General features: G+C 40.5%; 1 pseudogene; it reads left to right on the top strand.

Annotated features, from left to right (window-relative positions):
- Positions 1–212: 212 nt before the first annotated feature.
- The window catches only part of LOC115421033 (protein piccolo-like), a 40,238-nt pseudogene continuing 12,907 nt past the window's right edge, over positions 213–27,543 (top strand).

Below are 27,543 nucleotides of genomic sequence, written 5' to 3'. Positions count from 1 at the left end.
AAGAAGTCAGACCCCAAAACTATGGCAACAAAGCCTATGCCTGCACCCACAAAATCACAGCCCGCACCTGCTCCCACAAAGACAGAACCAACAATCCCCATCACAAAAGACAAACAGAGCCTACGTCTGCCATGGAAACCAAACAGCAGCAGCTGTTACCGAAATAAAGCAGAGACCAAACCCATCCCACTACAGAAGAGGTTTTGTCTGTTGTAGCAGAAAGCCAACCTTTACCATCAGCCAAAGAAGAACCCATTATGCCCCCGCCCCCTGTGCAGGAGACAGTAGTAACAAAGAAGGTTGAACCACCAAACAAAAGTGTTCCTAAGACTGTGACAGTAGAAAATAAAGAACATGTAGTTAAAACTGAGCTTCTCAAAGATGAGGTTTCAAAAGTTGACCCTGCAAAAGTTAAAGATGGAGCAGGTGTGGCTGTGATCTCCTCCGTTCCATCAACTAAAGCTACAGTTGCACCAGTTTCCACCGTTTCTGCAGATGTGTCAGTGGCTCAAGTTGTTCCAGTGTCTGAAACGAAGCCAGAATTATCACCAGCAGAGAGGATGATTAAAGAAGTAAAGCCTGGTGATCACACCAAAGTGAAAGAGCCAACAAAACCTTTAGAGCAAGTTGGGGTCGAACCGCAGTCACAAAAACCACAACCAGAAAAAGAAATTAAACCAGTTACGACAACTGACAGCAAGAAGGTGGCTGATAAGTTGGCTGAAAAGGTCGCTGAAGTTCCTTCATCTCTAGAACCAGAAGTATCTACACTTGACAACATCATAAAGGTAAGAATGTATCATTTTATGTAGAAAAAATATGAGATTAAATTTATATTTTACCCAAATGCATGCAGTATTTATTTCAGTGACACTGAGAATGGTGCGACTGGTTAACTTTAATATTTCACTATGTAATACAACTATTTGATGAAAACAGCTTAAGATTTACCTTGATTTTCCAAAGGAGGGAATTACTTTGTTTTTTAATCCATGAGCTAATGTGTGTACTATGTATATATGTACATGGTAATGTCTTTAATGTTGTCTTGTTTGATTTTATTTGCAGGAGGAAAATGAAATTAAAAAAGAGTCATTAAAAGAAACTGCTCAACGCAATGAATTGGACATTATCCCTGTGACAGCTACTGTCTTGCGAGAAGCGCATGATGAAGATCATCCTCAGATTTTACCTACATTTCAAGAATTTGAGGCTGCAAAGGTGGTTAGTGAAACAGTGGAAACTGAAAAAGCAGGTCCACCATTGCCAGCAAAGGAAGAGGTTAAAACTGAGAGAAGGCGCCTAAGTTTTCAAGCAATGGAAGAAAGCAGTGAAAGTGAGCTCACACCTTCACCTATAGTCCAGAGGAGGAGGCTAAAAGTGACCAATATTTCATCTAGCAGTGAGGACATCAAAACAGAGAGTGCTGACTCTTCTGTAGAAGATGAGGAGTTTATCCGTAAACAAATAATGGGTATGGGTGATGATGAAGAGATGTCTCTTTCAGAAGATGAAAGGAAAAGAACTTAGAAAGTGATGCAGTTGTCAATGAAGCTGACCTTGATAATGTACCAAAAGAAGCCAAACCTTTGACCAGAATAGGTAGCACAGATAATGAAAGCATCCTGGCTAAGAGTAAAGCTGTCCTGAAAACCAGCACAGCATCTACTCAGGATGCTTCTGAAATGATCCCCAGCACTACTTTCAAGAAAGCAATTCCAGTAATGAGACAGAGACAAAGCACTGATGAAGAAGTCGAAAGCATCACAGAATCCCTGTCAAAGGGATCCTCCAGTGTTCAGGCATCTAGTGTCACTCCAGGATCGTCACCCTACATCGGCCTCATCTTTAGAGGAGGATAGCGATAGTAGTCCTAGTCACAGAAAAGTTCGTGGGGACAAACAACATCGTAAAGGTAAACACAGACAGTCAACTCAACCTCTTCCCACCATTGAAGATTCCTCTGAGGAAGAAAATATGAGGGATGAAGAGAAGTCCAGGAGAGATAAAGATGAACTTATTGCCCCATGTCCAACCAGTATCTGCATCTGAGGATGTATCCTCCACTGAGGATTTTGAGAAAGGTTACATCAGGCTCGGATTATTCTGCCAGTTTAGAATCAGACCCAGAGGCTAAGCGAGCTGTACAAAGAGGACGCAAACCTTCACCAACAGTAATACCATACATTTCCTCTGAACCAGTTAAAGAGGATACTGTGATGGTAACAAAAGCATTGAAGAGTGCTGAAGAAGCATATGAGGAAATTATTCAGAAGACAAAGGCTATTCCAGGAGAGAGTCCTCCAGATATTGAGCCACTTTATGGAGGAATGTCAATAGAGGACTATCTTTATGAGTCCTTAGTTGAGGATCCTGAAATTAAAGTAAGTGAATCTCAAGTTGAAGAACTGAAGTTAGACACTGGTCCTGAACCTACAAAGAAACTCAGGTCTCCAGAGGAGGTTTATGAAGAGATGATGCAGAAGAAGAGAGAACTGATGTTAATAGAACATGAATTTCAACAGGCCCAGACTGCAATGGATTCTTCTTTATCAGGGGCAGCAGTCAGTGTGGATGAGACCTGTGTGGTGACAATACCCACTGAAGAGACAATCATCCCACAGCCAACTGAAATCATTGTGACAGGTACTGAAATTTTCAGTGATACACAAGTGAAGAAAAAGAAACGTCCAGCTCCACCGCGTCCTTCTGCACCTCCTAAGCGCCCAGAGGGGACTGTGCTCCTAGTGCTCCTACTGGCATAGGTTTTGTTAGACCTATGGTTCCCCCAGGATCCTGCACTCAGAAAGGCGCTATCCAATACCAGACCTCAAAATTACCCAGTGCTCATCTGGAGAGGAAGAGGATGACAGTCTTGCAGATGAGTACGGTGTTGGTGTTTCCTCTGACATTACCCCTAGTGATGACTCTGAGACTAAAGAACACTCGATAAGCCCACCATTGTCTGATACTACTGAAGTGGAACCTATCAGTGTAGTCTGTGAAATACCAGAACCCAAACCTATTCCACTCCAATTTCAGCCCCAGAACTAACGTCTACACCTTCCCCTGTATCACCAATGTCCCCTCCAACATCACCAGCCACACCTGACTCAAGTTTGGCTTCTAATGCTACATCGTCTTCTTCTTACCACATTCAAACACCTCTTTCATCAGATTCAACTCCAATCTCTACACCAACACCTCCAACTTCAATTGTAACCTCTTCACCACTTGAGACGTTTTCACCATCGTCTGCCACAGCTGCAGTGGTACCCCTAAATCTCAGCTCTGATGCTTCTGCAAGCACTGTTGTGGTTGCAATACCAGATGTGGTGTCTGATCCATCTAAAGTTCAAGGAAAAGAAGCAATAAAGATAAAACTTCTGCAGTTCCAACTCCAATACCCAGTTGAGACATCAGTTCCTGTACCTGTTGTGGTTCAAATGCCAGATTTGGTATCAACTCCATCTCAGATGCCTATTGAGGCTTCTGCTGTTATACAAGTTTCTGGGCCGAGTCCAGCTCCTGTGTTGTATCTGTTCAACCTACAGCGCCCACAACTACACCAGTTGTTTGTACCAGCAGCCAGTCCAGTTCCACCCCTTATTCCAGCTTCAATGCGTGTTTCAACTTCTGCCACTCTGGCCTCCAGCTCTGGGCCAGTTATAGTCCAGATGCCAGATCTGGTGTCAACAACATCTCCAATCTCTGCACAAACCCACTACAGTTTCAGCTCTTGTAACTACCCCATCTCAGCCCCAGTCCAAAGTGGTTCATTCAGTGCCCAGTTCAACCAGCAGTCCCCATCTATGACTCCAATGATTGTCCCAGCTCCAGTTCAAACAACACAGACAGCAACAACACATCCTGTGCCAGCACAGGCCTCAACAACTATAGTAAAAGAAAGGTCCCACCCCCTCCTCCCCCTCGGTCTACATCAGTTTCTTTACCTGAACCTGACCACAGATCTTGCAAAAACTATCCAGCATGTGTCTCCACTGTGGACTACTTCTGTTGGAACCAACACTGGCTGGCCAGCCAATTGCAGTCAGTAGTTGTGGATATACAGGCCAAGGATGGAAGAAATACAACCAGATGGTGTAGCTGTACCTCAAATAGTAACCCCAACTAGACAAGGACATGTAGTTATCATTGTGCCCAGTATGGAAAACTTATCTCAGCTCGGTCAAAACAAGATGTACCAGCACAGCATCCGTAACTTCCACTACTTCTGTAGCACGTAGTGGTCAAAAACCACACAACCTGTAGTTGCTAATGTTTCCCCCTACCCACAGCTGTATCAGATATACCCATCACAGCTATATCCTCAGTGTCCCCTAAGGTATCAACAGTACCAGTAACTTCAGCTCCTGTAATTCCACCTAAATCTATGGTGGTGTCAAAAGTTTCAGAAACTGTAGAAATATCTGTAGCCGATACTCCTCCACCACCTCCTACCACAGTACCCAAGCCAATTCTTTATCCAAAGCCACAAATTCCTGCTGCAATGACAACTGCTACAGCAACAGTTGCACAGGTTTCTGTTACCACAACTGGCTCTGGTCAAACTGCCAAGCCTCCTCCACCAATACCCCCCAAGCCAGTTTCAATTCCAGCAGGACTGGTTTTTTAGCCATAAACCAGGAGAGAGTGTCAAGCCACCACCTCCTCTCGTGGCACCCCCCAAAGCTGCAACATTGCCTAGAACAAAAGAACCACCAACTGCTCTCTCTCTTAGCCTCACAAGACCTGGTGAGTCAAAATTGGTACAACATCCCCTAAGTCCCCACTGTCTCCTAGACATGCAAATGTTTGCAGACATATGTGGTGATAACCCTTCCATCTGAGCCTGGCTCACCAACAGAGAGCATAACAGTCCAGGCACCTGTCAGACGAGGCTCTATTCCATCTACAAAAGTGTCAGGGTACGGACCACTCCTTCAGAGCAGAACAACACCCAATGAGATATTCTCAGCCCAAGCTACAGTTAGGAGAGCATCTGTACCCACTGTAAGGCATCCACCACCAATGCCAGCTCAGACAATTGTTCCAGAGCAAATCAAACCTTCTGAGATGTTTCAACTGAAGTACAAGCCAGGAAAGTTTCTGTATCTGCAATGCCACCACCTTCATCTATGAGTAATGTCACAGTACTGCCATCAAGTCACGACACACTGATTCAAGCACAGAGTGTACCCTCTTCCAATCAAGAAACCCATATGTTCCAATAGCAGAGCAACAACAACCAACTGCACAGCCACTAAAACCATCTGAAACAATGTCTGAAGTCATTGTAGTGCCTCCAGAGCCAAAGCTTCCTATTCAGCCACAGACAGTCCAGGTCACAGCAAGAGCTCGACCCATACCATCAGACACCCAGCACATACTCATGGAAACAGTTCCACCACGAGACTTCTGCTGACTCACAAGTTTCTCAATTTCCAATACCAACCTGTACAGCCACAGGTTCCAAGTGAAGTAGTTGGTGTGCCATTAGATGTATTTGTTTCCACAACTGTTCTTTCCTCCACAAGTCGCCACTCAAATAGAAGTGGTAAAGAAAGAACAGGATATACTTACTGGTGTAATCACTGAAGCAGTACTTGAACCAGTGACTCAATATATAGAGCAAGGACTTCCTGCAAGTGTAAACACTACTCACATCATTGCTGAACTACCACAAACTGTTCAGCCAATTGAAGTTTTACCTCAATTTACAGAGCAGTCTTCTCTGCAACAACCACTTTCTGTTGCTGGAGTGGTGACCTTTCCTACAAAGTCTGATTTACCTATTGAGTTTCAAACCGCTATTGTTGGAATACCAGCATCTCCGCCAGTGTTCCCAATACCTTATCCCATACCCATAGAAGCTGAAGTTAGAGAGACTTCAACAGTTGCTAAGTAGCACCCATCTCCTATGTTGATGGAAGTTCAACAATGACAGTACAACCAGAAGTAACCCCTGCTTCTTACATCCCTGGCTATCAAGAATCAATTACCTCCACTGTTGTGCCACATTAACACCTCCACTGGAGGTCATTGCATTGCAGCCTGAGCGTGAGACCCCCACAGAAATAATAACTGAGGATGTTGTAATGAGGAGAGCTTCAGTGCCATCATCAATGATGCAGCCTCAGACTGGGATGCCAGTTGGAGTTATTACAACTGAAGAAACCACCAGTAGAGGAGAACATCAATATCGTCCATAGTGCAGCCAACATACATGACAAATGAAGTATTTTCCTATCCACAGAGTATGAAATGCCAACACAGGTAGTTACAACAGAAGCCTATTCTGCCAGGAGGGAATCCATAACCATGCAACAACCATTACTCATGGCACAGGTAGTAACATGCCAGCTGAAAAAGATGTTTCTGCTGATAGTTTTGTGGATCAGGTGCCCTGCAGGAGTGGATCAGTTCCAACTGAACAACAACCATATACATATAGCTCTGAATATGATCAAAGAAGACCTGATGAAGCATACAACAGAAGGTCCTCAATTCCTACTCAGGACATCCCACAGGGTGCCTCTGTGGCTCCAGTAACCATTACCAAAATTCAGCAGGAGTCTATTGAGAGCCAAGAGATTCGAGGTCAAGAAAAAGTAGTCTCTAGTATGAGTCATATGTATTCTTCTTCAATCTCCACCTCAGGTCAACCTCCTGAAGCCTACCTAACCTTGTTACTCAGGTTGTCACAACAGAGGTCCAGAGGACCACTGTCTCTGTTGTCCATGAAAGACTGCCCCAAGTCCCTCAACCCAGTGTGGCAATCACTATCCAGCCAGACATTGCTAAAGTCCCACCTCTACCAAAACAGAATGGTAAAGTCTATCCCAGTGATGTGATTGATTTACGAACAATGAAGATTGGTGTAAAGATGACTGATCAGGGAATGGACTTGACACCACCTGAATCATGTCGACAGTCTTTTTCAAGTGACTCTAGTGGGCGTCAGATTACTGCTGTACAGCCTGAAATAGTAAATCTTAGCGCAGAAATTGCTCCTCAACCACATTATCTGTTGTCACAGACAGTATCACAATAGTCACTTGCACAGCCCACCATTGCCTCATATAACAGTACTCCAGCTGAGAAACCTCTTGACTTGCAGGGCCCTGTTACATCATTACCTCTGCCTTTAACCACATACAGGTCTTTTGAACCACTTGCACAAATTGTATATAGACCTGTCAACCTCCCAGCCTGCAGTCACTGCTGTTACATCCACAGTTCAAGACATACGATGAACCTTTCCTTTGGCGCTCTTGTCTCCTCAAGTGATAAACCACAAGTGATGTTTGACTCAGGAACTATCAACAATGGGGAACCAGTGCTTTCTTTAGAGGCCACAGGGGCCATGGATTTGTCAAACTACAGACCGATGAGAGCTATGGTAGCGTTGTCTGGTACAAGCCCAGGAGTGGTAACTACTGTTGTAGAGGATGACGGGACCCCAGTTGACCTTACAGCTGGAAGAAGGAATGTTTGCTGTGATGTCATTTATAACCTACCATTTACAGGAAGTTGCAGGACACAGCCTCCAGTCACAACCCAGCCTGACAACCGCTTTGGCTACAGAGATGACCATTACCAGTACGATCATGCTGGACTGTACGCTATCAAAGGCCTTGAATGGTATAAAAGCATCAGTGTCAGAGACAAACCTGAATGAGGCAGGACTGATCTCATATGATCAGAAGAGTGAGTTTGACTATCTCAGTGGGTCTTCAGATGGAGCCATTGACTCACAGCTACCAAACTTTCTGCTGGTGAGTATAGCCTTAATTCTGTGCTGTTAATATCATGATTTGTGTTGCTCTATGTTCTTGCTTTTTTAAATGATTTTTGCATTTCAATTGAAGTTTTGCTACCTCATCCTTAAAACGTTTGTGGTTGTTTGTTTCTTTAAGTTTATTATCCATGCCTTACTTCGTCATAGTTGGCTTGTTTGATTTGCATGCGTTTAGTAGATAAATATTAATATATGCATGTTTTCTTTTTTTCTTTTTGTCTTCTGACAGATGCATGTGTGTGCCTTCGCGTTCTGCCTCAGTATTTTGGTTTTGCATCTTGCTAGCCAAAATGACTGCATATATGCATGTATAATCCAAGACTCTACAACATTAAATTGCATGCCGTTTAATAAATACATTGCATGTTTAATTCCAAAATTAAAATGTATTTAAGATATCAAAGCATACATATATATTTTTAACTTAATGCGGCAGGTAAACCTCTGGACTACACTAGCAAAACTACTGGAGCCTACCCTGAGATGATGCTGCTCCATACAGCCAAGTTCCTGCAGCTGGATTTGGCGTAAATAGTGTCCTGAGAACCTCAGATGGAATTGTATACTCCTCTGTTGCTGCCCCAGTTCCATCAACATACGCAATTACCACTCAACCCAGGCTCCATTTTTAGCACTACCCTGACACCTACATCAACAGTCCAGAACCAGTCATTGCCACATCTTATGGCTTTATTCCCACTACTGATCCAGGACACATAATTCCTTTCGAAACAGGGCTACCCAGGAACTGCTACCTACAGCTTTGGCTGACCTTATAACAGGCTATCCAGACAATGTACTCAGACACCACCTGGAAGCAATGCTGCTTCTCTCGATGCTCTAGCTTCTTCCCCCATATTCCCTGGCTTAGACAATACCAAAATGGCCCAGTATCAAATGGACGAGGGAGTTTCTTGAGCTAGAGAAACTTAAGCAGTTATGTCTTGCTGAGGAGCTAGAATGGGAGAGACAGGAGATCCAGCGTTATCGTGAACAGGAGCAGATAATGGTTCAAAGAGAGCTTGAGGAACTTCAGGCTCTAAAACAGCAGCTTCTAATGCAACAAGAAGAAGAACACCATGCCCATATGGTGGCACAGCAAGAAACCTATGCCCAACAGAAAGAACCAGCTGCAACAAATCCAACAACTCCAACTGCAACTCCAGCGGCAGCTAGATGAACACTATGGTACTACAACTGGTAATCTCCTTGATGCCAAATATGCTGGGGTAGGGGACAGTGGCCAATACTGGCCTGTCAAAGATGAATCCACAACTCCAGCTATTGGGACACAGTTAGACGACAGTCAGGACCATCTTAATCTAGTAAAGAAACTTCAAGCTGATCAGGATATAAGTAAAAGATAATTGATAGTGGAGTTCAGACAGATGATGAGGACTCTGCAGAGAAGCAGCATGTAGGAAGGAGAAAGAAGAATAAAAGAAATATCGAGAGTCAAAGTGATGATGAGGATCAAGATGAATGGGATGCTCCAACCAAAGCTCGGCGACGTTCACGAAAACACAGCAGTGAAGGGAAACATGGTTTCTAAGGTCTCTAGTATTGCTATCCAGACAGTGGCAGAGATTTCTGTCCAGACTGACCACTCTGGAACTATTAACGACCCAACGTTCAGATGGACACTAAAGTGGAAATCATTAAGCACATCTCAGCTCCAGAAAATTCTCAGAGAGGTGGAAGCCTGAGCTGTCAGACAGACTCAGACCCGAAGACACACACCTATTGAGGTTGGCTACAGCACACACCTAACGGCAGATGTTCCGTCCAAGTCAAAAACATTCTACACTGCAGTTTCCCCCCTATCCCCTGAAAAGTCACTTGGTGGGCAAAGAATGCTGACTGCTGACCCAAGCAGATTTTCCTCTGGCCCTCGAGTGCTGAAGGCTGGCCAGAAGTCTCTCTCTGATCCTAAATCCCTCAGTCCTTCCACAGAAGACAGGATGGGTGGCTACTATGCAGACAGCTATTCTGTAAGTTATATCAGAATTTTACTGTGCTTACTACTGATAAATTTAATGTGTTAATTTGTTTTATGTGTAAAAAATATGTTATGTAGTAATCAGCAAATATATTTTGAAGAATTTAAATGTATTATTATTGTTATTATTATCATTATCATAAGGATTATATATTGTGTTCTAGGGCCGAGGCTCTCCATCTAGTACAGGTAAGAAAGTAAAGAGGACACTACCAGATCCACCTCCTGAGGATGACTCATTGAGTGGACGGTCGGGCTACAGCACCAACTCCGCTCGCCGTCGCCCTCGCCCGCAGTACAACAATGGCCCGTGCAAAGATCTTGCAGGACATTGACAAGAACTTGATCTGGTTGAAAGAGAATCTTCTAAACTACGCAAGAAGCAGGCTGAGCTAGATGAAGAGGAAAAGGAAATTGATGCTAAGTTACGGTGAGGGGATATGTTTATTTTTATTTATTTATTCAATACAAGATATTAGTTTCATTTTTCATGTCTGTCCTCAAACAATACTCACATCATCACATGCATATTATGTACTACAATTTCTCTTGTTTATATGAGATTCATTTTAGAATATGTTTTTAACAGATCATGTCATAAGATATGTTAATTACTTGTTGGCCAAAACTGTCATATTGGTACATCCCTGTTGTTTCAGGACAGACCTAAATATTGTGGTTTGTTTATGTATGTGTTAGAACCTCCATCATTGCGTTCATCCATCTCATTCATTTGCATGATTCCCCTCTGATTAATAGCTTATGGGCTAAAAGGCTGCCTTGACATCACTCAGTGAGACCTCTCCACACTCACACATTGTAAAAGGTATTATGTGTGAGAAGCTGGAACAATATTTGCCTCTGGTTGTAATGTTAATAGAATTTATTTCTGTAAAAAAATGTGGAATAATATAATTGTTTCTTTTTACTGTAGGTACCTGGAGATGGGCATCAATCGGCGTAAGGAGGCCTTGCTGAAGGAGCGAGAGAAGAGAGAAAGAGCCTATCTCCAGGGGGTGGCAGAGGAAAGAGATTACATGTCGGACAGTGAGGTTAGCAACATCAGGGAGGCCAGAGGTGATGGCCTGGAAAGACCACGAACAGCTCCTCAGTCTGAGTTTGACCAGTTTATTCCCCCGCAGACAGAGGCTGATTCCCAGTATAATACATTAACTAGTCCCTACTCTCACTATGCCCAGTATGTCCCCCAGACCCAAACCACCAGCCACTACACGCAACAGAACCTGTATCAGCAGCAGTCCCTATACCACCAACAGGTGTCTCCTTACCAAAATGTTCCAACCCTGTCACTCTCTCATGCCCAGGGTCAGCCCAGCAGCTACCAACATGCTCTGCTCTTGCAACAGGGAAAGCAGCGACAAACCACCCTGTCTGACTTAGAGCCTAAAATCACCACCAACTATGAAGTTATACGCAACCAGCCTCTGCTCATTGTGCCGACCTCCACAGAAAGTGGGTATGGGGTAGCTCACCTTGGAAGTAAGTATGGAAGCTTGGACTTGAGGCTAGGACTGGAGGAGAGAAGCATGGCCTCTAGTCCAATGTCTAGTATTTCTGCTGATTCCTTTATGCGGATATTGACCACCACAATGCCAGGAACTATGTGCTGATAGAGGACATAGGGAGCTAACTAAAGCCTCAGCTGGGCTTGGAACCACTGGATTTAATCTTCCTGATAAGGAGTTGTCCAAAGCAGACAGACTACTCAGAGCAGCAGAAGTCAGACGCACAGCAGAGGTGAGCATGTAATTAAGTATATTATCTGTTTTTACCATCAATTCATTCAAATCAGTTTATTGTGGGTTTTTTTTTAGTAATATTTACTTTTCACTTCACCTCCATAAAATTGTGATTGAGCCTTATGAACATCTCATAGCCTTCTAAGACTGTGTAGTAAAACTATCTACTGTAACAAAACTATACAAGTTTTTTTTTTTGTTTGTTTTTTTTTACGAAAAAGGATGCTGAGCGTAATACATCCATTTGTTCAGCATATGAATTCTTGATACATTTGTCTGTCTTACAATTCACTAAAAGAACTCAAATCTAGATGCACAAATCCACATCTGTTTTTCAAGGACACTTAGTGTTGTGTGCTGTCTTTCCTTTGTAGGTGGCAGACTTTTTAGGTTCCTCTCGACTTCAGGGTTATAGTAAAGGAGAAGATGACACTATGGAGGAACCTTATGAGCTGAAACTACTGAAACAGCAGATAAAACAGGAATTTAGGAGAGGAACCGAGGGACTAGAACACCTGACAGGCCTAGGCCTACCCCAGTATCTTCCTGGTGACACCAGTTTTCGCCACTTTCCAAAAGGCGAGAAATATAGCATTGGCAGGCTTACCCTTGAAAAACAGGCTGCAAAGCAACTACCAGCAGCTGTACTTTACCAAAAACAGATGAAAAACAAAAAAGGCCTTAATAGACCAAAGGCTATCACAAAATGTTCTCCAATTCAAGAAAGTAGAGATCTGGAGCCTGATTTTGGAAGCTACATGGGTTCTGGGGCTTCCTCTGTGACCAACCTCGCTGCTAGAGCCAGGTTGCTTCAGGATGAAATAACTTTTGGTCTGAGAAGAACTTGTCTGAGCAGCAAAAGTATTTGGGTTCCTCCCTGGGTGCCAACTAGCTGGTTCTCTTAATCTAGGGCAGACTCTTGGACTGGCATCTACTATCAGAGCCACTGCCCAGGATGATGGGACCTACCCAGCGGCAGCCGCTCCCGACCCTCTTCACGCCCCTTCTTCTCGTCCTTCTTCTGTGTATGGCTTGGACTTGTCAATCAAACGGGACTTATCTAGCTCTTCACTCAGACTTAAAACAGAGGGAGAGGTCCTGGATGCAGCTTTTGCCACTGGGGTGGCCAGAGCAAAGCCCACCAGTTTACCTATCAGCCAAAGCCGAGGCCGCATCCCCATTGTGGCTCAGAACTCTGAGGAGGAGAGCCCTCTGAGCCCAGTGGGGCAGCCTCATGGGTATGGCTAGAGCCTCAGCTGGACCTCTTCCTCCCATCTCTGCTGACACCAGGGACCCAATTTGGGTCTAGTCACTCTCTGCAGAAGTACAGCAGCATATGAGAGAGGAATCTCGGACACGTGGCTATGATCGAGACATCGCATTCATCATGGATGACTTGCAAGGCGCAATGTCTGACAGCGAAGGTAAATGGAGCCTGAGACTGTTGCAGCAACTCGACTGTGTGGACCTGCTTGTCATGCATGCTAATGCTGAGTGGTCTTACTGACTTACTGCATTAACTGGTTCTTTCTCAGTCATTAACTGCAACTAATTGTTGTTGGTTGTTTGTTACTATATTTTCCGATGTCACAGTAAATGTCACATTAGATGTCTGCATGCTTCTCCCTTTCTTTTTAATATCTTTCTCACCAATACATAATACTCTTGGCTTGAGTTTATGTATTTCACTTGTCACTTCTAATCATGTTTGCTCTGTGATCCAGTAGCACGCTTGTCTCTTTTTTTTAAATTTTTGTCTATTCTACTATTTTTCCTCCTTAGTTAAAAAAATATCTTTATTCTTAAACTCATTGATATAGCAAATGCTGTGTACAGAATCATAATGGAGTTGCTGAGTGCATATTATTTTCATAACTGATACTGAAAAGTGCATGCCAAATAAGAGATGTGATGGCATATGATGGCAGATTTTTTTTTAGAAAATAATTTTATCACCATTTAAAGATTTAAAGAAAAGAACAAGAATGTCACAATGGATCTTATCACAATATTTTTAACCTTTAAAATGAAATTTAAGAAAACCCTTTTACATATGAACCTGAATTTCATGTTAAAAGCTAAAATGTGTAATGTTCACGTTATTGTTAATAAAGAAAAATAAATAATTGAAACTGGCAGTGTATTATTTGAGCACATTTAATACAAAGTGCCTTATTATAACAATAAAATAAGTCTGTGCATGAATAGAACATACATGTTATAAAAATGTCATGTCAACAGCGTTTACAGTGTTTGTCATACTGTATAGATCATCTGCAAGCTTTTTAACTGATAAACTGTACACGAAGGTGTAACAAGGGATTCTATTTTTTTCCCCCTCACTTTCTATCACCAATCTGTAGACCAAAATAATGTCTCTGTGAGAAGTAGGTCATCATCTAAGAAAGATCTATATGTGCTTCCTTATGCCCCCTTTAGCTGTTGCAGAACAGCCAGCAGTTTCCAAAGGATTACTGCTGAATCATGGTGTCTGGATGTGCTCAAGTGTTCAGCAGATGCAATCAGAGCATTTGCTTTATAAAATCATTTTCCTCTTTTCAAGTCAGTGATACACCTGCCAATTCTAAACCAATCCAAACTAGAGGACTTTTTGCACACTTCAACCCATATTGCAAAACAATGACTCTTTTCACTCAAGGGCTACTATAGTCATGTGCACTGTTAAAAGTTATGTGCCGCTTTATATGATGTGTGTCTTCCATGTTTGATTTTGTCTTTTTTTCTTTATATCTTTGATTTTTTTAAAATCTGTGTTTGTTTTTGCATCCTTGCATGTTGTGCATCTCATTTCCATCTTAATAAAATGAATGTTTTTTCTGCTTGTTGGTTGTTGTTGTGGATGTCTCATTGCCATGTGAGATGTCCATGTTCCAAAGTGATTGACAACAAATACAGACATGTACAATCTCCATCTACATTACGTGTGGGATTGGTATTGTTCCATTAAGATAGGAAAATTTGGATATATCAATATTAATTAAAAAATACATACATATTTCAAATACCATAACTGTTGAGATTTATTGTGAGTATCTCTTTATTAGGAACATGTAAATATAGGTAATATGAACAATTATTATGAAAGGACAGTGTTTTCTGCCAACTGCAACCATTTTGCCTGATTAGGGCTCAATGTAAGATGGTTTAATGTCACCCACTTTGGTTATTAGAAATATTTTAGCAATAACAAATGTGTGTAGCCATCTTAGCTTTCTGAATCATTCTTTTTTAAAAAGCATCAATATGGATAGATTCCTGTTAAGAAAGTGACATCTGCCCTGACCCCACATAAAAGTGTCCATCTGCCTTGATTACAGCACTAAGTGAGCCCATGCTGGTTTTGAACAGAGATGATGCCAGAATCTTTCATGAAAGTATCAGACACGGTAGAGTATCTTAAAGTACTAGCTGAAAACACTTTCACTCTCATGGTTCTACTCCAGCTCAGTCTTACAATCATTGATTCTTTCTACCCTGATGTACTTGCTGAATGTTTTTAATAATGCTTTTTAAATTTCTTAGCTGTCTGGCTGCACAATAATGTTAGACTCACAGTAATTTCAAGCATGCATCTTACATTGACTACTGCTTTCAGTGCATGTGCTGAAATACACTCGCAATACACATGTAACATTAGAATATTTCCTGTAGTTTGTTAGAAATTTTGAAATTATGTTGAACAAATTTCTGAAAAACACATTTAACTTTGTATCCCAGCTGGAGGCCCAAACTGGAATATAGAAGGTGAGACAGCATTCCATGTAGTAACATAGAGACTGTACGCCTCCATGCCACATATCATGGTTCTGAATGATCCACTTGATTTTGTAAACATACCAGACTCATTCTGGAATGACCCATATGTCAGTGGTACACTTTACATGCCATTTAGAAGTTCTGTAGTAGATGGCACATCAGATTCATTCTGGAATGATCCCCATTTTAATGGCACTATCTCTTATGTATGTGTCATATGCTGTAGTGACTTAAGTTATACATCATTCTGGAATGAGTATGCATTCTGTAAGCATATCAGACCCATTTCCAATATTCATGTTCATGCACTTCTGCAAAAAATCACGTGTATATTGTGTGATCATGCATAAGTATTACCTCTAAATTAAGGTCTACGATGGTATATAATGCATATTTTTCCCCAAATTGTGAGAGAAATCAGAAGGTTGATGTTGCCACTATGCACCATATCAGACGATGCAGTTTCTTAAGTACAGTTTACTCAAAGATATTTAGTGCAAGCAACATTTACTTTCATTTAAAATGGTCATTGGGTCCTTTTCTTCATCATTATTGGGCGATCTACTCAGCACAATTAGATCATTGGTAATACAAAGAGACATTTTGCAGACCTGTGCACATTAGTGCCAATCTATTGCATTGCACACCAAAGTGATGAGTCACATTCTTAATATAGTGCATTCCCCACTGACAGGACTTGTTACCATGGCTTTAGACACTTTGCACTAGAGATAGAGATATTAGGGTAAAATCTGACATCTAATATGTTTTAGGTGTTGTAAATTTTGATGAGCAGTGGGAGAATTTAGAGCACACTGCATTTAACCCATAATTATGTTAACAAACAATGAAACTGTAATTCTAGATTAAAAGCTTTGTGTTTTTTTCCCCCTTCCCAACAGTAGTTATGGGACAACTCCAACCCACAGTGTTTTGTTTGATCTGTAATCTATGAAAAATAGATAATATAAACTATAACTACACAGGGAATCATTTCACAATGAGGTTTCATAGAAGCTATGCAAACCGAAATAACACTCACACGTAGATAGGGAGCACTGCATGGTACCAAACGCATGCCAGTCTTAAAATGCTCTTGAAATGTCTCCATTTTTCATTCCCTGTTTACAATGACTCTTTGGTCTTTCAGACAGTATTGATTGAGCAGATTGTTAGAGCAGAGTTTGTAATTATTTATTTTAACATCTCTATCATCTTTCAAGACCGATTAGCAACCTACTTCTGCTTGAGTAAATGGGGATAGATGTGTGACCAATGTTGTGATGCATATATACATATACATATACATATAAAGTTGTTTTCATAACTTGATTGTAAGATTGATCTCTGTTCAGTGGGTCTCGATCATGTCTGAACCAGAGGTCTATCAAGCAATCAGGCGTGTGTTTGTTTGCACACAGCTTTTAATCTTACATTTTCCCACCTAGCTTACCATCTAAGGAGAGAAGACACAGACTGGTTTGATAAGCCAAGAGAGGGACATCCACAGAGCGGACACATGTCTGACAGGAGACAGGTGAGATACAACCATGGTTTCCTTCCTAAAATCTTTAAGTATAGTAAGCATTTTATCTAATTAAACTGTTTTGTTTTATTTATACTTTTTTTAAATTGTTTCTCAGATGAAATTGGTCCCTTATGCCTTCCCTCACACACGAATTAAGCTTAACAGGGACCTGAAGGACACCAGTGTCTCAGGTATAAGACAAACACAAAACACATACAAAGGCTTTCAGTGTTTTGTTTTGTTTTACTGGTTACAGTTGGCCCTTTTCCACCAAAATACCAGGAGCTTTTATTTCCAGGAACTTATTTACTTGGGTAAAAGAATTCCTGGTAATCTGTGTGCTTTGCGTTTATCTTTTGTTGTTTATTTTGTGCTCAGGTAATGGTCTTGGGATCCGTGTGGTTGGTGGAAAGGAGATTCCAGGGAGCCGTGGAGAGATCGGAGCATATATTGCCAAGGTTATCCCTGGTGGAGTGGCAGAACAAACAGGAAAAGTTGTAGAGGGTAAGAATACAATGAGCACATTTGCATTAATCATGTGCTTGATTATGTATTATATGTATTTCTGAATCATCAGTTTTCCCCGAAAAAACAACTCCTGTGGATAGTAAGCTCTAGGAGGTGCTGAACATTGATTTGACTATTCTTGGCGATGTGCATTTTGAAGGATCAGCAGTTAAAGTTTAATAATAAATCTATACATTCGCTAAAAATCCCACAGTGAATCACAGTTCCACGCAGAGCTGTGAGTGGCTGCTGTAACCTTGTCATGTCTCATTTCCTAACGCATCACATCCACACAGAGAAAGAAGCCTGTCAACTCACCCTCCATAGAACTTCGACTGCATTAGTCATTAGGCTATACTTAGCATCAGTATACACGAGTACACAGGCATACACAAACGTACACAGGAAAATCCATGCTATTTAAGATTTTAATTTGGACAGAGAGCTTTTGAAAGAGCATTGAAATAAAGGTATGTTCTCCAGTTTTGACTTATTTTGGGGGCCACAACATTTGCTTTGGCACAAGAAAGGAGTTGATGGGCAACCAATTAAAACATATTCTTTCTATCTAATGTGACTATTTTATTCTCTTTTAAATGTGACAACAGAAGAGTGAAAAGAACAGACTGAGTTTACTTGTCATTGCATTATAAGCAAAGTGTTAGTGCTAAGGCTGGCAGTATTTACTTCCCCAGTTGTGCTGAACTGTATCCATGCAAATGTAATGTATGTTTCAGTGACATAAAATGGCGATGAAACATGCCTTCAGGTGAAAAGGGAAATAATGTGGGGGAGGATAAGGAAAATAATGTAGACGGAGCAGAAGGAGCAATTTAAATGACTACTGGCTCATGCAGAAGGATATGCAGATATTAATTCATGGCTTTATTGTCATAGCATATGGTGAGTTACATCGTAAACAGGAGCCTAAACCGAAGACCAGGTTTCAGCTGTGTAAGTGAGGTCTCATGCAACTCTGGCTTTGGATTGGAAATTTGAGTTTGCTGTGCACTGTATAATATGTAATCTTTATCATTTTAACGGTTCTATTTCAGATTACTTGTTTTGTCTCAGAGTTTGCGCCGCTGACAATCCATTTTCAGTGTGAACACAAAGAAATGAGAATGTCTGCAAAAGTCACATTGCTGTGCTGTGTGCAAATTTATAATGGTACAATGTCCCAAATAATGCAAAATCCTAATTGGAAATTGAGTTGTAAATGGTTCAATACACATTTAAATATGACTTCTGGTGTGTGTGTATGCATGCAGGAGTGCAAAATTATAATAGAGGACTGTTATCATTTTTGATACAGTATGGAAAAATGACAGGCTTCAACATGGAAATGAACTAAATCTGTTTTTTTTGTTTTGTTTTGTTTTTTTTCCCTCTTTCCTTGTTCAAAACTACAGGAATGCAGGTGTTGGAATGGAATGGAGTCCCCCTGACAGGAAAGACTTATGAAGAAGTGCAGTGCATCATGGGCCAGCCATGTGCAGAGGCGGAGCTCTGTGTGAGACTGTGAGTTACATCTGTCATCATTTAGCCCTCTGTCCCACTGAAACTAAATGTTTAGTTGCAATATGGTGACTCTGCACCCTTGTACACCTTCTCTCCTTCATATTTTCCGTATTTTTTTGTCCACACCCCTTCATCTGACAAATATCACACATTAAAAATGATTACTGCTACTGTAAGATGCACTCGCTGGTATTCCATTATAAATTTCCTGTATGGATCCAAACAGCGACCTTAATATGCTGTCTGACCCTGAGCACCCACAAGCCCTGGAGCACCATGTCCAGCTTAAGGCTGGTATGTACAAGGATTTGTTGCTATGTTTGCATGCATGCATGTATCTGTGTACCTATTATACACAAACACAATTCATATGACAACAATATTTTGACTCTGTAGGTGGGCAGCGTTCCCCAGGTGTGGATCCTAAGCAGCTGGCAGCTGAGCTCCAGAAGGTGTCACAACAGCAGGCCCCTGGTGTCGCTGGAACTGGAATGGGGCCTGGAGGTATGGGGGTCCTCTCTGCACTGGAGCGTTCTGCCCTCCTCCACTCTGGTACTGGATCAGCTGCCTCCAGTGGTGTCCCCAGCCCAGGCCAGCCTGCATCCCCTGCCATAAACAAGAAACAGCGACACAAGGTACAGAGGGGGTTTGAGTAGTTAGCAAGATACTTGTGTAACGTTAGGGTTCGTTGGTGGTTAATGGTTCACTCTTTATAAAATGAGACAGCAGGTTGGAGGCGGACTTCTTCTTGAATAGTGTTTTACTTTTCTTTTTTTTTTTTTTTAATTATCAGAAAGTTTTATTAACAATTCTTAAACATACAATCTAAACACAAACACAATAGAAAGATACATTCACCTGCCACATTTATAGATCAGATCTATGAAAGAAGAGACAAGAACAAAAGACAAACAAAAATAAAAGAATAAATCAGCAACACTCAGGGGTCTGCTACACATTAAATTTAAACTGAGGATACAATTTAATTGTTTTGATAAATTTATTGTTTTTCTTTTTCAAATTTTCAGTGTTGTTCCAATAAGTTTTGGGATCTGTTATTCTGAATTTGTAGAAGGAGGGTATATTTTTTTTGCCAAATCATTTTGTTTAAGTAATATTTTGCTAAAGCAATGATTAGATTAATCATATATTTTTCATTCGCCGATAAATTTGGATTGGTGACTATAAGAAGAATTTCAAATTTGCTCAGTAAGATACTTTTTTTCAATACTTTCACCCTCACAGCCACAGAATGTACAAATGTTACTCATATTGGGGAAAAAAGTACAGATATTTGCTTCTGAAGGGTAATATCTGTGTACAATTTTGAATGGCACATCTTCAGTTTTGTTCACAGTTACCAGTGCTTTATTTTTCACACACAGCAGCTACCACTATAACACTTCCTGACACATATATCATTACATGGCTGAACTAACCAATCAGGAGCTAGCAACACTTAGATTGGTAAATATGTGATTTAGAAAGGCAGATTCACCAGATTATTTTAGCTGCCTGTAAACTAAAAATGACAATATTTAAATGTGTAAATAATAATTCTGCAAACATAAATGCAAATAGTTAATTGGGTAAACGCTGTCAATATATTTTTTTTTTTAACTAGTACATGAATTAACTTATTCCCCTGTAATATGAATTTACTTCACTGTTAAACCTTACATTTCTTCAACATAAATGACCTTAACTTCTGAGCCTTACACTTGTTCACATGCACTTTAGCCTGCATAACCATTCTGCACTGCACTGTGTGGGTCTCAGTTGTGTCACTGTGATCCATCTTTCACCTTGGCTGCTGTGATTCCATTAGTATTACACCATACAACAATACAAAGTGGAGATTGCTTGTGAAGGTCAGAGTGTCACTGTTCACCAGAGAATGACAGGCCAATTGTGATGCAATAAGTGGTATGATGTATAATCCTTGGAGTCAGTTTCTGTTACAGCGGTAATGTGGGAAATACACTTCACCAGAAATATTTCAATTCTTGATTATTGAGAGATATATTTCATTGTTAAAAAAGAGAATAGTAAAGTCTCACAAAAATACCTTTAAATATTGAATAGGCAGTTTAAATATTGTTGTACTTTGGGAACTGGTTTGACTGAAAGAGACATTTTTTTTAATGTCAGACTCCCTCAAATAATTGATTAACCTTCTGAAACTTCATTGGAAGACTTTTCCAGTCTATTACACCACTCTGATCATCAAATCCCTCCTGAGGCTAATAAATCCTGTAAGAAATTTTTAACTCAGCATCTTCTGTACGACATCCCATTCATCTGTTAGCTGACCATGTATATTTCAAGAGTGAAGACAGAGGAGTCTTTGCTGCAACCCTACCCCCCATGCACACACTTCCCCCTAACCCCCCTGTTAGGTCAGGTATATTACTATTGTCTGTGTCTGACTGATCTTGAAATAATCAATTTTTTAACCGCTGTACGCTTCCTCCATTTTTTTTTTTTCTTTTTTAGCCTACAGAGATTATGAAGACACCTCACCCTATTACTGGAGAAATTCAGGTATAAAACTTCTTCAAGAAATCACAAGAAAATGGCAAAGAACCTAGTTATTCATTCTTTCTCACATACCTGCTGCTTCATTCTTTTCCTTCAGCTCCAGATCAACTATGACAGGAACCTAGGAAACTTGATCGTCCATGTCTTGCAGGCCAGAAACCTGGCCCCGAGGGACAACGACGGCTACTCTGACCCTTTTGTCAAGGTCTACCTCTTACCTGGGAGAGGGTGAGCTCCGAGTGTGTGTGGGTGTTCACTAACGGTCTGGTCTTTGTCTGCCTTTCTGCTTTTGTGTCTGTCTTGTTTTCTCTCCCCCTATTTCTTTCTGACTTTGTATTAACTGTGCTGTATGGAACTTACTAATAAACCTTAGTTTGTATGAGAGACTGAGATGGGACACAATCATGCAAGGCTGTCAATTTATGGATAGCTGTTTCAGGTTTTAAAGCCCTTTGATGAGAGGTCATGTAACACACTACCACTACATTATGTGTCATATTAACAGCGCATAGATGACACACAAGTGCAAATACACGATTGAGTATTTTAGTCGTGCTCCTTCGTATAAAGCCTCCTTAGCCTATCCCTGTCTGATTCACTGTCCTCCCAATAGCCGGTGAAAAGCAAGAACAGGGATCGATACAGCATTATCTACTCTGTAACAGTATCTTCTCTTAGATAATGACCCCATCAGACTTGTTTATGAGATTATAAGTCCTCTCTGCCTACATGTTGTATAGGTTAGAAATACAAGCTCTGTAGGAAAGCACTTTAGCTCTCCAGCTGTTTCTTTGGAGAGTGTTTCGAATGTATTTGTCTCATATTAACAGTCGACTACATCACTACAGTATCTCAGCAACAGTTTGGAAAAGTGAATTATTTACGCAACCATGAGCCAGCTTTAATCATTTTAAGGTTTTTTTGGACTTGCGTCACATATATTGCTCAGGCACAAAAACGGTGATACACCCTGCAGTGAATATTGATTGCCTCAGCTCTCAGTCCTTTACTGCCTTTTCTTTGAGCTCTTGGGCTTCTCTGACTGGTTTTTTGTGTTTTTGCTTTTCTTGTTTGTGATATCTGCCCTCCTCTTCCTCTTCTGGACTCCCTCAGCCAAGTCATGGTTGTCCAGAATGCCAGGTAGTGTGGTGCTGATCTTTGCTTTTAGTTGGTGTTTTTAATTTCTTTTTACTTCTGTTTAAATTTCTACAAATTATGTTTCCAACGTGGTTTTCCATCCTTTTGTTGTGGCCTTTGTTGTTTGTCCAATTATCTGTTCTATTCCACAATGTTAAGAGCACCTTATCATTGCTTTCTCTCTCCATGACTCACACTTTAACAACCTTCTACCTCTATCTCTAAAGCAACTGTGATTTTGTATAAACAATTTAAATTACATTTTTCGTGAATTTGTTTGCAATCAGATGACTCTCTGAAGTCTCCACAGTAGAAGATACTGCATTTATGAATTAAACCTGTTTATTGTGCATTTATGCGAGTTTTTCACAGTTTGGTGAATGTTTGCCAAAAGGTTAGCAGGGGAAGTTGATTTTTAATTACTACTAACAACCCTCTATTGTGAATATCATGCCTCTTCAGTGCTGATAACAAGAGAAGGACTAAGTATGCCCAGAAGACCATGAACCCTGAATGGAACCAGACTGTCATCTACAAGAACATTCATTTGGAGCAGGTACTGTGTTGCTGGGTATCATTGCACATGCACTACTGAGTGTCCTTATATGACTCTGTAAACAGAATAATGTCCCAGTAGCAAAAGTACACAGTTATAGACACAGGGACACACAGCGTTTCTTGGGTAGCTACTGAATATGCTGTGGGCAAAGAGGATGTACTATACTCTTATTAGGATTCTGTCCCCATTCCTTGTCCCCGGGACTGTTCAGTATCTCTGTGCAACCTCTTATCAGCACTCCCAAGCCTCAAGTTAACAACCATCATTTCTGCCTTCACACAGTACCAATACAGACAGCCTAAGTGTGTGTCATTTCATCAAAAAAAAAAAAAAAAAAAAAAGATTTACTGCCTATGTGCACATCTGCTACTGTGTCATTGTATAGTGCAGTTCATGTGTTTGTTCCAGGGTATGTGTGTTTGTGACAGAGAAACCACCCGGACAGTAATTACAACTGTTAGGCTTGAGTGCAGATGCAGTAGCTTTAGTGGTCAGAAAAAAAAAGAGGTTTTCTATAAAGGCAGTGGATTCAGCGTGTCCTCTGGGGCTGCCGTCTGTTAATCATGTCTCTTCATGTTCAAAGCTGTTGTTAAAATTCTGCTGCATCGTGCCCACTTCCCTCGGGATATGTTTCCATCCCCTCCCACACCTTTCTGTACACACATGCATATTCACATCTGTGTCCACGTGAATGTACAGTACATACGATGAAAATAACCAAATCTAATGTAAATGATTGCTTCCTTGCTGACCTACACTCAGTATGTCTTATCTGTTTACTGTCATGCTACCACCACCACCACCCACATCCACACCCACACCATTGCAGGCTCCGACTCCCTCTCTCTCCCAATTCAATTTTGCTTTTTTCCATGTTATGCGTAAATGCATGAGATATCGCTCAACATCACTCAATTTGTGTTCCTCTCTCCTCTTTTTTTCACTCTCTACAGTTAAAGAAAAAAACACTGGAGGTGACAGTGTGGGATTATGACAGATCTTCTTCCAATGACTTTCTGGGAGAAGTGAGTGAGCTTTTTGGAACCGAGTCCCATATCTGAAAATGTCAAATGCATTGTGGTTTGTAAATCTGTATAGGGAGTAGAGCTATTTACTTGGTGCTAAATTCCATGTTCAGTTGTGTAGCAAATGGACTGCAGATATTTTGCCATAGTACCTCTTTTCTTTCCCTTTTTCCTTATATCTATGAATATTAAAGTTGTATTCCTATACTATTACTATCTAACCCTTTCAGGCATGAATTGTTAATAAACCAGTAGTATTTCTGACATAAAAGAGATAAAGTTGGATTTGTACAAGATTTTATGTCTTTGGTTTAATACCAAGCTGTTCTTTGCGGTGGATTTCATGCATCAATAATTTAACATATAATGATATTATTTTTGTTAAGCATACATGCATCCATAAAGCTCTTTCCATAAAGAGAATATATCACTGCTTTCAGAAAACATATTTCGGTGTAAAATGTTTATGTAATGATTATATTCTGGGAAATTTCAGTCACTGAAACAAAGGACTAAACTGCAAACAAATAATTCTTTTACTGCAAATTATTAGAGAATTTGTCTGTAACTACATTTTGGATTTGTTAAACAATATATCAGGATAAACTAAGACTTTATTTACTGGAGTTGGAGTTATTACTGCAACTAGTGTAGCTTTAATTAAAGGCTGAATAACTGTCCACTGAAGTAATGTCATGCATGAAAGGGTTAATGCCTGTCCATATCTGAGCCAATGTATGTTTCAGTCTCTTAATATCACTCTCTGTGTATTCTTTTATTTGTATTTCAGGTGTTGATTGATTTGTCAAACACTGCCCAGCTGGACAACACTCCTCGGTGGCTGCCTCTGAAAGAGCAGAGTGAGAGCATTGAGCACAGCAGGGCCCACCACACTGCTCAAGGCCCTCCAGGGCCTGGATCTGGTCACGGTCATGGTCAGGGTCATAGTCAAGGACAGAGTCATATGCCAGGGTCTGGGATGGGGCATGGACATAGCCTGGGCCACGGCCAAGCATCAGGACAGATGGGAGATGGGAGTCATGATTCACCGATAAACTCTGTGATCAAGAGCAGAAGTCATGGAATCTTCCCCGATCCGGCCAAAGGTAAGAGTCTGGAACTACCAGTGAACATCCTTTATTTCTATAGTTTTCAGCACTTTATTTTCCATGATTGTCAATTGTTATTCATATCATTATGCTTGAGAGGTTTCCAGAAAGAAAGTCATTTATAAAGTGGTCATTTGGTTGCCATGGAGAAAGAGACTATTGCCATAGAAACAAAAATGATAACAATTTCTTGACATCTGTAATTACACTTCATGTGAATGTCAAATGCTAAATAGCACAAACAGGGACACTATGCAGTACAAAACAAAATATAATACATTACAACGGGTTATTTTGCACATCTTTATCTTTATTTCACCTTAATTTAATCTTACAGTCTCATTGAGGTTAGAGTTACAGAGCAAGAAACATACACAAAAACACAAAGACCAAATGAGAACACAACACACAATACAAAAAGGTCTCAAGTTAACAGTTACAAAAACTGGTGAAAATATCAAGTAATAAACCTATAATTTGAAGTTACATACAGTTGAGTCACTCTACATTCATTTTATAATGTGTGTAGTCCTGGAAATATAGTTCCTGATATCACCTCTGACACCACTGGCGCATACAGGGATATCTAAGGTAAAGTCATTATTGGATTCTGCACTGTAATTACTAGACTTATATGATGAGAGATTTGAGGTAAGTTTAAAAGTTTTAACTTTATGCATGAATAACATTAGAAGAAAAAAAGTGGATTATAGTTTTTTGGAACTGTAAAATAGTGTGGATTATAGTCGTCCAACTTCCATGGGTCCAATTACCAGTCATAATCCTCCATCTCACCTCTTCCTCCAGATATGCAGATGTTACCTTTGGAAAAGTCACATAGTAGCCCAGGCAGCTCCAAGTCTTCCTCTGATGGCCAACTTCGCTCCCACGGCCCCTCCCGAAGCCAAAGCAAGAGCAGCGTTACTCAGGCCCATCTTGAGGATGCTGGGATAGCCATTGCTGCTGCAGAGGCTGCCGTGCAACAGTCCCGCCTGCAACCAAGTAAATCCCTCCCCTACCCGTGATACAATTCCTATGACATGCTTCCTTTTTTCCTGTGCATGTATTCTATTTGATTTTTGATGAAACCTAAACTGCCATGCATTCAGCTCCACAACATTGTTCCTTTGCATTATGCTCTCCTCTTCTTGCAATTTCCCAAACACAAAGTAATTAGTTTTTTTAATAACTGTATCATCAATAACTTTAATTCTGCCTTGTCGAGGTAGGATAATTCTAATAAAATCAAAAACAAAACACACAATATAAAATAAAGAAAATAATTATTACATATAATACTTATTTTATTTACTCCGCACCATAAATGTATGATAAAATTCTATTAAAGCTACGTAAGAAAAAATGTACATTCCACAATTATCTTTATACTTAATATCTTGACAACTGTGTAATATTTTTCTACCTATTTGTGTCTCTTGATTATGTAGAGTTGTCACATTTTTCTTAGTTAAATCAACCAAGTTTAATCAAACATGAGAACCCCAACCCCATCTGTTTCTACATGGATTGTGCATGTGCCAGTCCCAATGATATGGTTTCTAGAGAACCCTAGTGTGGAGACCTACAATCCCAATATAGAAACCAAGCTGGGATGGCTATCCCTCACACACACACTGCGTGTAACATATTAACCTGATTTCAATAAGTCTGCTAATACTCACTTCTAATCACCACTGTGTTTTAAAATGAAAAATGTTATTGTGATCCCTTTGTGAGTTAGGTTAGCTCAGTGTCAAAGCCATTACAGCATGCACTTGCAGCTTCCCCGCCTACCGTTCCTTGGCCACTGAGGACTGTAATGCTGCAATCTCTGTTTGTGTGCATGCTTGTGCCATATGAATCCTTAAAAAAAAAAAAAAAATCACAAAACACCCACTGAAACACACAAGTATGGCACAGAGGCTTCCCTCCCTACCCTGCCCTCTTCTATTCCCGCTGCCTAAAAACAAAGGAAATAAATATGTGAGACACAGATATACCCAAGGGTTCAAAAGTCAACAGGAGACTCATTCTGCATTCATCGGCCAATGAGAGTAAAGCGGTCAGCTAACCCTGAGAGGAACAGAAGTGTCAAGGGAAGGTGAGACAATATAGGAAAAATACTAATAATTACTTCTAACTATATTTTCTTAACCATAATGCAATAAAACAGATTAAAAATAGTTTACAAATAACTGAATGTGTAAATAAAAGAGTTGCTAAGTATTTTAAGTAATTCTAATTTAAAGGGGTCATATGTAGTATTGATATTACAAATT

This window comes from Sphaeramia orbicularis, chromosome 6 (assembly GCF_902148855.1).
Source record: "Sphaeramia orbicularis chromosome 6, fSphaOr1.1, whole genome shotgun sequence".
Taxonomy (NCBI): domain Eukaryota; kingdom Metazoa; phylum Chordata; class Actinopteri; order Kurtiformes; family Apogonidae; genus Sphaeramia; species Sphaeramia orbicularis.
This window is presented reverse-complemented; position numbering and strand designations above follow the sequence as displayed.